Here is a 13,816-nt window from a genome sequence, read left to right as displayed (position 1 = left end):
GAGTTCTGGCAAAATAACCCCCTGCAACTGTATGTACCCCTGAGCAGAGAGTAGACAGAGAGAGGGAGCAAGAAAGCTTATTCCCCCACCTGTGTCCTCTCTGCCAGGAGCTTTGGCGTTTTTGTATTCTTTGTTTCTGTAAAGAAATTCTGTCTTACCACTGATCTGTGGTCTTGTGCATTCATTCTTCAAATCACCAAGACCAAGAATCTGAAACTCCAGTATTACTGTGAGAATGTTTTTAGATCATGGATTGATTTTTATTTTTGGTAATATTTTTAACTGTTTTTTTTTTTTGGTTGTTTTGTATTTTTTTCCTCAGGAATTTGTCCACATTTTTATTTATGATAATATGGACAATATGTAATATTTCTTCCTGTGTAGTATTTGGAGAGTCTGTCATGGTGGCTATTCTTATAACATACTTTGCTAACTGGTGCTTTTTTCCCTTTGGTTTCTAGATTACTTTTGCTTAGAGTATATTGATTTGTTAACTTTTTGTAAAAATTGGGTATGCTGGTTTTCTTTATTGTACACTTATTGGTTATTTTTAAAATTTCTTTACACTTGTCTTTAATGTTTTCTTAGTTCTCATTTTTTTTTTGTATTTGATTATTATTCTTTTCTTGCTTTTCTACATAGCAGAACAGATAACATTTCCAGCTTTTCTGTTTTTCCAATTCAGTGCCTTACATTTCTGTGTAACCTCTGCCTTACATAGAAAGGTGTTGAAAATTGAAATGTTTTGTGCAGGTGGGCATGTGGGTACTTAGGGAGGAGTCATATCTTGATGTGCTTGCAGTGCTAGAAATAATAACAATAAATTTAAAATCAATTTCCGATTGTTTCTTATAAGTTAGGAATTGAATTAAGAAAATGATTGCAGATGATGGGCAAAAGGAGAGAAGTGGATGAGAGAAACCCAAAATCTTTGCAAAGTAGGACAGCCTGAAGCCTGGCATTTTCAAGCAGAGTGTCTTGCTCGAGCTTCACCCCTTCCCCAGTGCGACCAGGCTCTAAGGTCGCTGATCACTGAGAGACAAGGTTCACTGTCCTCTCAGGGAGAGTTAGTGCATTAGGGGTGGGCACCTGAACATCGTTAAGAGAGTAAACTTACCTCAGGAAGATAAGGAGAAAAATATCTCCTTTCTTCTGTTTTCTCAGGATTGGTAGCAGATATTTCTGGATATGAACATTTCTCCAGTTCAAACTAATTAGGTAGAGTAATTATCTTCTCACTGTAATTAATCATCTATAATAACTCTGTTATTCATCAGAGTAATCATTTGAATATCTCCTAAGAGAAGGTAGAAAGAAATACGTAAAATTACTTTTTGTCACAAGATCTGGAGTAGAATTAGAGTCACATGCCAACATACATGTTTATGTGTACAAAATCAAGTTTTGGACTCCCAGTCAGTGAACTGGAGATTAAACTTTTATTTTGTAGTTGGTTTACCAAAACTTCCTCCCCTACCTATAAAGTAGAAATGAAATGATTTTATGTGCCCCTGAATGTGACAGACTGAAAATATCATAAAATGATGAAGACCCATAACTGAAGGAAGTCACATTCTGTTAGGTAGTGTTGATACAGGCATCTCGTCTTCAGTAGGTCCTTGGTCTCAGTGATTCAAAGAATGAATCCATGGACCACAGATCAATGGTAAGACAGGATTTATTTAATAGAAAATACAAAGAAAAAAAACACCAAAGCTCCTGACAGAGAGAATAACCCAAGTGGGAAGAAATCTCTCTCTCTCTCTCCACACTCCTCTCTCCTCTCTATCTCCTCTCCCCTTGCTAACAAATGAATGGACCTTTCTGCTGGGGCAAGATGAAAGAGTGCATTAATAATGAATGGATATAGTCCCTTTCATTCCAGGGCCTAGGAAACTTACATGAAATTGATCTATTCAGCTGCAAGTGCAAGGGAAGGGAGACCCTAAGGGTCTGGTGTCTCTCCAGCAGGTGTCTGGCCCCTCTGGTTACTGGAGCCTACTGCAGCCCCCCACCACCAACCCACTGGTTCCTCTGCCAACTGCTGTGGCACCAATACTGCCAGGGCAGAGGCAGCGGGTCCTCCCCTCAGCTCCACTGAACTGGCTGGGGTGCCACCCACCCTGTATTAGTGTTGTGAAAGGATATTGTCAGAGGTATGTAACAAGAAGGAAGGTGTTAATTAAATATGAAAGTATTTGATTTTTCAGATTTTTAAAATTAGTATGGGTACATAACAGTCGTATATATTTATACCATACATGTGATATTTTGATACAAACATAACGATGTATATTAATCTGCAAGTAGACGTACGGATACTCAAGGGAAGAGTCATATCTTGATGCGCTTGCATTGCTAGTAATAATGACTTAATAAGCTTAAAACCAATTCAATTGTTTATCATAACTAAGGTTGAAGTTGAATTAAGAAAATGACTGCAGAAGATGGGCAAAAGGGAACAGAGACAAGACAGCAGTGGATCAGAGAAACCCACAATCTGTTGCGAAGTGTGACAACCTAAATCCTGTCATCTTCAAGCAGGCTGTCTTGCCAGAGCTTCACCCCTCCCCCAGCATGACTTGGTTCAGAGGTCACTGAGCACTGAGAGACAAGGCTCCTGCCTCTCGGGGAGAGTGAGTACATTAGGGGTGGGCACCTAAATCTCATTAAAAAAAGAAAAGGTCCCTCAGGAAGATGAGGAGTAAGATATCTCCCTTCTTCTGTTTCCTCGGTATTGGCAGCAGCATCATCCTGTCTGCCCACTAATTGGTGTTTAATTGCTACCTCTGAGATTTGTGTGTGGGGTCTGACTGGGGTCTGCTTTGACATCCTGCTTCTGGACTGTGTTCCATGTCCCATGTTCTGTTTGTGTTAATATCATAAATAACTTAGAGTAAGAAAAGTAAGAGGTAAATCAGTTTGATTAAGGTAGGTAGTTGTAGAAATAGTTTGGTTAGAAAATGCAAGCCCTGGGTGGGACCTGTGGCTCAGTTAGTAGGGCTCCAGCCCCATATACCGAACGTAGCGGGTTCAAACCCAGCCCTGGCCTAACTGCAACAAAAAATAGCCGGGCGTTGTGGTGGGTGCCTGTGGTCCCAGCTACTTGGGTGGCTGAGGCAAGAGAATCGCCTAAGCCAGGAGTTGGAGGTTGCTGTGAGCTGTGACACCGCAGCACTCTACCAAGGGTGATAAAGTGAGACTCTATCTCTAAAAAAAAAAAAAAAAAGAAAGAAAGAAAAGAAAAGAAAATGCAAGCTCAGCAAGAATCATGATACAAGGGATTAACCTTCCCCTGTTAGACTGATGATAAAAACATGTGTAGTAAAAGTGGAGCTATCCCAGAGTTAGGGGCTTTCTGCCTGTCCTTGGAGGTGTAACATCCCCTGGCCAAGCTTCTTAAAACCTTCTTGTATTTTCGCTCTTTATTTTTCTCTCACTCTCTTATCTCCACCAGTCACTGGAAAGAACTCATGGTGTAGTTTGGGTTGGGTCCCAACATATGTGTACAAAATAATTTTAATTTCTGATACCAGAATTTCGACTTCAGTCCCATCTGGGTTGCCAAATATGATACCGGAGTTTCAGGTTCTTGGTCTCAGTGATTTGAAGAATGAATCCACAGGACCACAGATCATTGGTAAGACAGGATTTCTTTACAGAAATAAAGAATACAAAAACACCAAAGCTCCTGGCAGAGAGGACCCAGGTGGGGGAATAAGCTTTCTTGCTCCCTCTCTCTGTCTGCCTCTGACTCTCTACTTAGGGGTATATAAAGTCACAGGGGATTATTTTGCCAGACTCAATGGTTACATTTAGGACATGGGTCCTCTGAAGTGACATTCAGCCTTCCATTTAGCAGCAGGGAACTGGAACTCTCAGGCCTTGGAAACTTACATGAATTTGACCAGCCCTAGAAAAGGTGGGGTTTTCCTTGGCCAGAAGTGCCTGGTGAAGTAGACACCAAAGCACCAGTGTCTTCCCAGCAGTAGTCTGGCCCCTCTGGCTCCTAGAGTCTCCTAGGGCCCCCCTGCCTACCCTCCAGCTGGCTGGTGCCTCTGCTGGTTGCTGCTGTACCAACACCACCAGGGCTAAGGGGGCAGGTCCTGGGGCCACCTGTCCTGTATCATTTCCATGTGTATTTAGCCTTATACTACTGTAAACTATCCCACATAATGCTTTTTATCTCGTAGTTTACTTTTTCTCAGAGTAGTATAGAAACATCAACTTTCTTGTCGTTACCTTTTCATGGTATGTTTTCACAAACTATCTTTTATCTATGTCTACTTATTAAAGATGTGTTTGTTATAAACAGTTGATTTTTCTTGTTTTTTCCCTTTATTTGGTTTTATAGTCTCTGTCATTCATTAAAACTTGTAATCTAATTATTGTAACTTTCATTTTATATATTATCATCTTACCGTTTTACTTTAAGCTGTCTTCTTTTATGTCCTATAATGCTTTATTTTTTGCATTTTAATTAGTATTTTCTTTATTTTTTATTTATTCCATTTTTTATAAATTCTTCTGTATGCTTCAGTTATCCTAGGGATTACAGTATGTATCCTTGACTTGTTTTATTCTAATTCAAATTCTTTAACTTTTCCATTAGTGTTAGAACAGTAAATGTCTATATTTAACTCCCTTCTGCTTTTTGCCTTTATTTCTGTCTTGCATTTTACTTCTACATACAAATTTTTCTCCTTAAAAAGAGAGTACTTCCATTATTAGTACAGTCACTGCTCAGTAAATATTCATTTGTATTTATCAACAGTTATTCTTTCATTTGCTTTCTCATTTTTTCCACAATTTTTGTATTTATTATAATAATCACTTTCCTTCTATTTCAAAAAATCATTTTAACAATTTTACTGAATTTTTTCTGACAGTTGATTGTCTTATTTGAAAACTTTGACATTTTGTATTTAATTTCAAAAGATTGTTTTGAATGTCAGTTTTGCTGAATACTAAATTCTAAAGTACTCAATATTTCCCTTAGCTTTTTAAAACATTTTATTTATTTAACTTCATTTATTTTCTTTGAAAAGTCAGACGACCTCTTTCTGATTTGGAGTTTTTTTAAATCTGTGTATTTTTCTTTCCTAACCAGCTTCAATTTTTACCATACAATTTGGTTTTAAGTTCTTGTCCTTGTCTTTGTTTTAATCAACAAATGAAAAGCATATTAAAATGGAGCTCGTGTTTCTTTATTTTTAACAAATGTTTGCTTTTCTTCCATGGGTTCCACAGAACTTACTGAGTCTCTGAGGGGATGTCTAAGAAATTAGGCAAATACCTCAGCCATGACCAATTCATTACTTTTGCAGAGCTCTCTCCCTCTTTTCTTTTTAGGTCCCTCATTACCCATAACTTGTGCTTTTCCTCATTAGTGACTAATACTCTATTGTTATTTTTATTTTCACCTTTGAGTGCTTAAATTTGACTATTTTCTATTGACATACCTTCTATAGGATAATATTTAGAAATAAACATATCCTACATCAAGCACACAAAGTGAACTCAGTGTGAGTTTAAAATGACTTGCTATTTTTCCAGAGTCTTAAGGGACCTGGGACCCCCGGGAACACATGCAGAGTTAGCTTGCCTGGAGTTAAAAATTCCATAAGCCAATTCTCTGAAGCTGTGTGCCCCGTGAAGCCTGAGATCAAAGGGCATGCCACACTTCCTCAGAGATACGGGCCAGAGGGTTGACATATGTTAACAACATATTGTCAGAGGTCTATAGGTGCTCTGCCCTGAGGAAAAGACACAGTCGTTACTTCATACTGAGTAAACTGAGTGAACCCTTGAAGATACTCTTCCATTAACTCTGTTCCCCTGATCTTTGTGATCTTTATTTAGATACCTTCCCAGAAATTAGTCAGTGTCTAAAGAAGATGTTTACTGTAGAAGTGATTGTGTTGATATGGTAACAGGATGTTTCCTTACAAGTTAGTTTCAGATAGGTAAAATGAGGTAATGGTGAAACTAACAGATGATAGATTAAGTGTGTACATGACTAGAAAGGTATAAAATCAAAACCCTGAATAAAGAATTTTGCTACATGCCATCCCATCCCGTGTAGTCTGTTTCTTGACTTAATAATTACAGGAGCGAGGTTATACTCACAGCAAAGCTGCTGTTCGTTCGTGTCTCGGGTCACACAACACCTTCCCATTCATTAGTCCTTCTTGTCATATGCTATTAAAATCTAATTAGCTTTATATATCTATAAAATACAATATTTATTTAGAATCATTTAGACCATCATTGCTACTTGAATAGTTTAAAAAATTCCAATTTTCTGGGCGGTGCCTGTGGCTCAGCGGGTAGGGCGCCGGCCCCATATGCCGAGGGTGGCGGGTTCAAACCCAGCCCCGGCCAAACTGCAACAAAAAAATAGCCAGGCGTTGTGGCGGGCGCCTGTAGTCCCAGCTACTTGGGAGGCTGAGTCAAGAGAATCACCTAAGCCCAAGGATTTGGAGGTTGCTGTGAGCTGTGTGACGCCACAGCACTCTACCAAGGGCGATAAGGTGAGACTCTGTCTCTACAAAAAAAAAAAAAAAAAAAAAAAAAATTCCAATTTTCTATTGATATTCATTTTTATTATATTCTTCTGTTTGTTTCTGTTTTCTTAAGCTCAATATTTGGAGATTTAGTTTTTTTTTATTATTCTAATATAGGTATGGCCTATAAGCCTGTTCTTTTTTCTTGATTAGTAGATATGTGGTACTGTTGATTGATGTTTATATAAATTTTGAATCCATTGCCAACCATTATGTATTTTGTAATGTAGTGCCCAGATATACAATAATAGCTGATGAACATAAAGTCAAGCTGGCTTTGCTGGATTAAAAAGCTGTATAACAGTCCTGTTAAGACTCATTCTGTCTCCTCTTCTCCCTGTATCCTTAAGTTCTGCACAAATTTAGAGCCCTTTCATCACCTTTCCAGTTTTGTGGTATTTCACTTTGGAAGATGATCTCTAGTCCATCCAGCTTGTTAGAAAATGTATTAGTTCACTGTATCTTTTGTGGTTGGGTCATACTGCATGGCATACATATACCACATTTTATAAATCCACTCCTGTATTGATGAACGCTTGTCTCATTTCCACATCCTTGCAATTGTGAATTGGGCTACTATAAACATTCATTAAAAAAATAACAAAAACAGGGCGGCGCCTGTGGCTCAAGGAGTAGGGCGCCGATCCCATATGCTGGAGGTGGCGCGTTCAAACCTAGCCCCTGCCAAAAACAAAAACAAACAAAAAAGAAATAACAAAAACCAAAGATAATAAATAAGTTTTCTAAAATATTAAAAAAAAAATCATACCTGTCTTTTTTATAGAATAACTTACTTTCCTTGCATAAATACCCAGTAGTGGGACTGCTGGATCAAATGGTAAATCTATTAACTCTAGTGAAAATAGCCTTTATCTAAAGTTCCCAAACAACAGATGCTGACATAGATGCAGAAAGAAAGGAACACTTACACATGGTTGGTGGAATTAGTAAAACATCTTAGTATTAGTGTAAACTCTTCGGAAAGTTGTGTTGAGATACCTCCAAGAACTAAAAGTAGGATCTGTTAATGACATGAATGATGATAAATCACTGATATCTAGAATGCTCCAGGTACTATATATATTCTTATGTTTGGATTATTTTACTCTTTTTAATAACATCTCTTTATGATATACACCATTATTATTCACACTTTCAGATGCCAAACTGATACTAATATTTAGGGCAGTTAAATGTTTGCTTACTTTCTATACCCACTTCTCATATGTATAAAATCAAACACTGTAATTTGTACTTGTTTACCATTAAGCTGTATAAAAATCTAAAAAAAAATTTAAAACAGGAATTGTCTTTAACCAAAGAAATAGACATTGTTTTACATTAGACATTTTCTAAGTTTCTAGAAGGTTTAATAAGATGCTTGAGTTTAGCAGTTTTATTTCACCCCATAATACAGATTGCTCCATTTGTGTGATCCTGAGCTTAATACAGATGAAAATGGTAAATGAATAAAAAGAATCATGTTCCTCTCAGGGTTAGCGCAGTGCATATTCCAAAGGGGAAGATATGTGGAGGAGGGAGTCAAATTCATTTAATTAAAAAGTATACAAATATTTTAAAGAATCATTAATTCTTACTAGACAATTACCAAAAATATAAAGATATCAAATTTAGGGACTTAAATATCAAGTTATTCTTACCCTTGTATTATACAGTGATATACAAACAATTCCCCTCAATTTATACATCAATGTTTTATGTTCTTGTTTCTATTGAGCGATACCATAAATCATATAATAAATGGTAAATCTAAGATAAACAAAAATTCAAAACAACATTCAAACAAACAGTCTAGGAAACTTTTTAGGCATTTATTTGTCCGGCCAAGATTCTTTAATGAAACTCTTAGCAATTATGTAAAATTTGTTTCTATTCCTTGGTTGTTAATTTCCTATATTTTAACAAAAAAAGAAAAAAAATTACAAATATTGCTGTAATTTTGAAAAATGTACTTATTACCTTATTTAAAAAATGTTTATATTAAAATATCAACATGGAATGTTTGATAGGTTAAAAAGAATTTTTTTAAAAGAATTTGAAACAATAATGCCCAAGAATGTATGGAGAATTTCGTATTTACATTATTGAGCATTTGCAAAATTGGATATTTGGCAAATCAAATTGGGTACTGGTTATTTGCCAAATCAACAGTTTTCATTACACCATTTTATTATTTACATAGATTGGAATATGCATATCTCATCTTTGACAGAGGCCAGGTCTGCATTTCAAGCCGTGGTCCCAGGTCATGTTGTCAATGAAATGTGAACACAGGAAGCTGATTTTAAACCATATCGTAACTGGCAGCCTTACAGTTCTTCTGGTGTTTTAAATATTCTCGAAGTTTATGCTGAAGATGGGATTTTCTCCAATGGTTATTTGTTCTCTTTTCATCAGACACACTAATGTAGGAACCAGGGCAAACTTAGACATATTGGTTCCCTTATCAGCTAGCATCTCTATGCAAGGCTGGCAGTAATTATTTGCAGAAGTTTTCATTTGCGATAGGAAGAACATTTTCATTCTTTCTGTAGCAAGAGATCTGCAATCCTCTAGTGTTAGTTAAACTCAGTTTAATGGATTATGAAATAAAATATAATCACTCTGGCCCAAGTCTTTTTCCTTTTCTATAAAACAGAGGTTCTACTGGCAATTCTCTCTAGCTATCAGCAGCAATAACAGTCATAGAAGAAATGTTTTGTCCCAAAGAGCAAAACTTAACTCAGTATTTACAACGGAAAAGGTACAAAAGGCCCCAGAAAAACCTATAATACTGTAATATTGATGGGGGTAAGCACATAATTGGCTCCCTTGAAAGCCTTATAAGACCACAAATATTAGCTCACATAAAATTGTCCAATTAGATCAAGATCTGGGAAAGAAAACAATTTCTCTAAGGCATTTTTGTAGTTGAAATAAAGACAGGAAAATAATAATCTGTGATATTTTTAATGTGGTACTTCATAGCATCTATAATGAGGTACTACGTCTATAATATATGTTTAAGGGTATATTTAAAAACTATTTTCTAAATTTTAATTTAAAAAAATTAGTAGATTTTTTTATCATGACTTTTTTTCTGATAATTAGTTGTATTGTTTTACTTACATATTTTTCTTTTGACATGAATATGAGTCAAATATGAAAGTGTCAGAATATTCAGGACATACACAAATGTAACACAAAATATTTATTAAAGACAATTCTAAGGCATGCTCTATCGGGGAGTCATATGAAAGTAAGCAAATTTTTCTGGCATAATACATACAATAGCATACAATTTTTTAAAAAATATGTGACTTAGAGTAACCTAAGGGTAATTGTCATGTCAACTGTCAATCAAAGTGGTTCCATGGTAACCTCTGAACCACAGGGAGATCCCCACCCAGACAGTATAAAATGGGATCCCAGACCATAGCCAAAGCCCTTTCCTGTTCAGTGTTGTGTAAACCTTTATCTTGCTCTTGTTGGGTAAACCTACCTTTCTCTTCCTCAATAAACTTTGTTTCACAATTGCTTTGCTTTTGTTGAATTTGGCTATTCTTCTCCCATTAGCAACCAAGAATAGAGAACACAGACTGTTTTATGAACTCCAACACATTTAAAGTAAGTAAAAACGTCACTCTCATTTCTATTTTTTTGTTGCAGTTGTCATTACTGTTTAGCTGGCTTGGGCCAAATTCAAACCCACCAGCCTGGGTGTATGTGGCCGGCGCCCTATCCACTGAGCCACAGGTGCTGCTAGTGTTAAATGCATAAGCGCACAAACTTCGGCAGATAAAGTTTATTGTTGTGAATTATATGTGGAAACTAGAAAAGTTTATCTCTAGAGATAGAGATAGAGAATAGAATGTAGTTATCAGAGGCTAATATGGGTAGAGAATAGAATGTAGTTATCAGAGGCTAATATGGGTGTGAGGGTATATGTGGGGAGAGGGGAAATGAAAAGAGATTGGTTCCTGGGTACTGACATGGAGTTAGAAGGGATAAATTCTAATGTTCAATAGACTATAGTTGATTATAGTTAACAACAATGTATTGCACATTTCAAAATAGCTAGAAGACTGAAAATGTTCCTTACTTACATAAATGATAAATGTTTAGTGTGATGGATGTCCTGAATAATCTTTTTTAGTCATTATGTGTTATTACATCCTTGCAACAAAACCTCACACGTACTGCATAAATACAGAAAAATATTATGTATCAATAAAAAGATAATTAAATTTTTCTTTAAAGATTATATGTGTAGGGTTTAAAAAAGATAAAATTTTTGTTAAAAGCTGAATAGTATTCCATGGTATACATCCTGAACTCAGAAAGAAAAAAAAAGGTAAAATTAAGCGATTCCGGCTCAGTGCCTGTAGCACAGTGGGTACAGTGCCAGCCGCATACACTGAGGGTGGCAGGTTCAAACCCGGCTTGGGCCAACTAAACAACAATGACAACTGCAACCAAAAAATAGCCAGGCATTGTGGCAGGCGCCTATAGTTCCAGCTACTTGGGAGGCTTAGGCAAGAGAATCTCCTTTGAGCCCATGAGTTTGAGGTTGCTCTGAGCTGTGACACGGCTGCACTCTACCCAGGGCAACATGGTGAGACTCTGTATTAAAAAAAAAAAAAAAAATTAAGCTATTTTCTTGCCACAATAACTCCTGCCACAGGAGTAACTCCTGCCACAAAGCCCAGCTAGTTTTTTCCCTTCCCTTCCCTTCCCTTCTTCCTTTCCCTTCCCTCCCCTCCCCTCCTCTCCCCTCCCCTCCCCTTCCCTTCCCTTCATCTAGAGACAAGATCCCACTGTTGCTCAGGCTGGTCTCAAATTCCTGAGCTCATGTGATGCATCTGCCTCAGACTCTCAGAGTGCTAGGATTACAGGTGTGAACCACTACTCCCAGCCAGTTAATATTGTTTTTTTAGCTACTTCATATTATCCTCAAACAACATGAAGGTAAATATAAGGAAACTTATAATCAAAGTCTATGTTTCCGTGGTAAATCTTATAGTTTTAAACTAGGTTTAGTAGGTAAATCCTATACTTTTAAATAAGATTGTACTTTTAAAAAATAATTTTGTTTAACATTATTTGCTCACACGTGATTCATGTGGATTTGACTTTCAGATAATTACATGCTATTTTGTATGCTAAATTTAACAGCTTATTTCCTCGGTATAAGAATATAGTGTTCACTGATGTCATAATTTAAACTTGTACTAGCCATTGGTATATTTTTATATGTTTTTGTTGAAATTTCTTTTGAGATATATCACGTATTGTCAGATTTTGTAATAATCCACATATGAAGATAATATATTTTTATTAAAATAAAATTGGCTTTTATACTTAAAATATTTATATTGAATTACCATACCTAAAAGATTTGTATCTCTAAGTGTATTACATTAAAACTATCATTGTGGAGAAAATCTATTTTGTACCACTCCAATAAATAAGAAAAACACTTTTTATATAACTTCAACTTTTGATATTATGAAAAATAAATTACAGAATTGAGGGCAGTGACCTTTGAGCCCTACTGATCTTCTCATAGTAGAGAAAATACAAAAAGAATGTTTCCTGCAGCACATGGATGTGCAGAGAATGAAGTATTTCTGAGATTCTGTGTTGTGTATTTAAAATAGATTTTTGTTCTCCATGAGAAATCATCTTTGGAAATATTTATTTCAAAGAGTTTCTTTCTAAGCATTCACAACAAAACTACTCACATTATCTTGTTTCAAATATTTTATTCCTGATTTTGCTTATAGTTACAAAAATATTTCTAATAATTTTAGAAAATTAGCCTATGACAAGATATAAACTGTGGAAAAATAATAAAATATTAGTAATGAACTATTATAAGTGTGAAGTGATAAAATTTATAAGCCCTTTTGTTAAACATCTCTTTTGTTTGATTGTATAAATATCACATATCATAAAAAAAATAAATTGGCGGTATGAAAGTAGAAAAAATTCTAACTATATTCAGACTTAACAAGTTACAACACTAAGTAGTTCAGCACCTTTGATTTTTACAAAACTATTACAGGTTAATGTGTACTTTCCTGAAGTAAAATACACATTTGTATATTTCAAATGTATAGAAATGGACAAGATTAAATTCAGGGATAAAGTTGGGGAGGGGGGTCCACAAAGAGGCCAGTCCCTATATTTACCTTCACGTTGAGGTTAAAGAGAAGCTTTATTAAGAAAGAAGAGAAAAAGGACAGAGGGGAGTCTGACCAAGAGGCAGTTCCTCCTACACAGTTTCCAGAGGCTTTTAACTGGTCTGCTGTGGCACACAGGTGTGCCATGAAAATTTTTAAAGATCATTAGTTAAATTATTTTTGAAGTTTAAAGCATAGTAAGTGTGTTCCTGTTTTTACTCTTTTTTTTTTTTAATAAATATAATTTAACTGCTCTGCAGAAGTTCAACTACAGGTTCAAGTGTGCCATGAGATAAAAAAGGTTGATAAACACTGGCTTAACCTTATCAGTATAGATGGAATGTGGGGGAGGACTGGGAGAGTTATTCTCTTCTGCAGAGTGACTGATTTTGTGTCGGGGCCACTGAGGTACTAATCTTCCCACCAGGGGCTTATGTCTGATGTCAGCCAGGTAGGGTAAGCTGTTTCCCAGGCACCTGACCTTGAAGTATTCCAGGAATCTGTGGAGGCAGGTGGAGGGAGTTGTCGTTGCCTGGTTTCTGACCTGCGTTTTGCTAACTGTCCTAGCTGTCTTTCGGATATGGCTATACTCTCCTCAGGGTCGTGAGGATACCTTCTCCACACTAACAACTACAATAAAATAGACGTTTCCTAAGAAAAGATGTATTCCATAAAAAATGTTTTCTCAGAGGAGAACTCAGGCAAGCCCCTTGACTCTTACAAAGAGTGGGATGTTTACTTTAGGTTGTTAAATGTCTTTAGTTTGATCACTGAAATATCCACTCCATGCAGTAGTGTCAGCCTGTCCCTGGTGTGTCATCTGTAGCCGTGGCAGGGATGTAGTCAGTCTTTCTTTTACACTCATTGTCCTCTGAGAGTTTGCTAAGTGTCTTTGGCCTCAAGAGAGGAAAGAGAGCTGAGAAAAGCATAAAAATTACTCCCAGCAGCAGTGTTTCCACACAGCTATGTGATCTATGGGAGCAGAAGAGTGTAAAGCTCTCTCTCTCTTCCGAGAGTGTTTTATTGGCTTTTCAGGACCCATCCACTGCTGAAGGCCTCTTAGCT

This window comes from Nycticebus coucang, chromosome 1 (assembly GCF_027406575.1).
Source record: "Nycticebus coucang isolate mNycCou1 chromosome 1, mNycCou1.pri, whole genome shotgun sequence".
NCBI classification, from domain to species: Eukaryota; Metazoa; Chordata; class Mammalia; order Primates; family Lorisidae; genus Nycticebus; species Nycticebus coucang.
Note: the sequence above shows the minus strand (reverse complement) of the source record.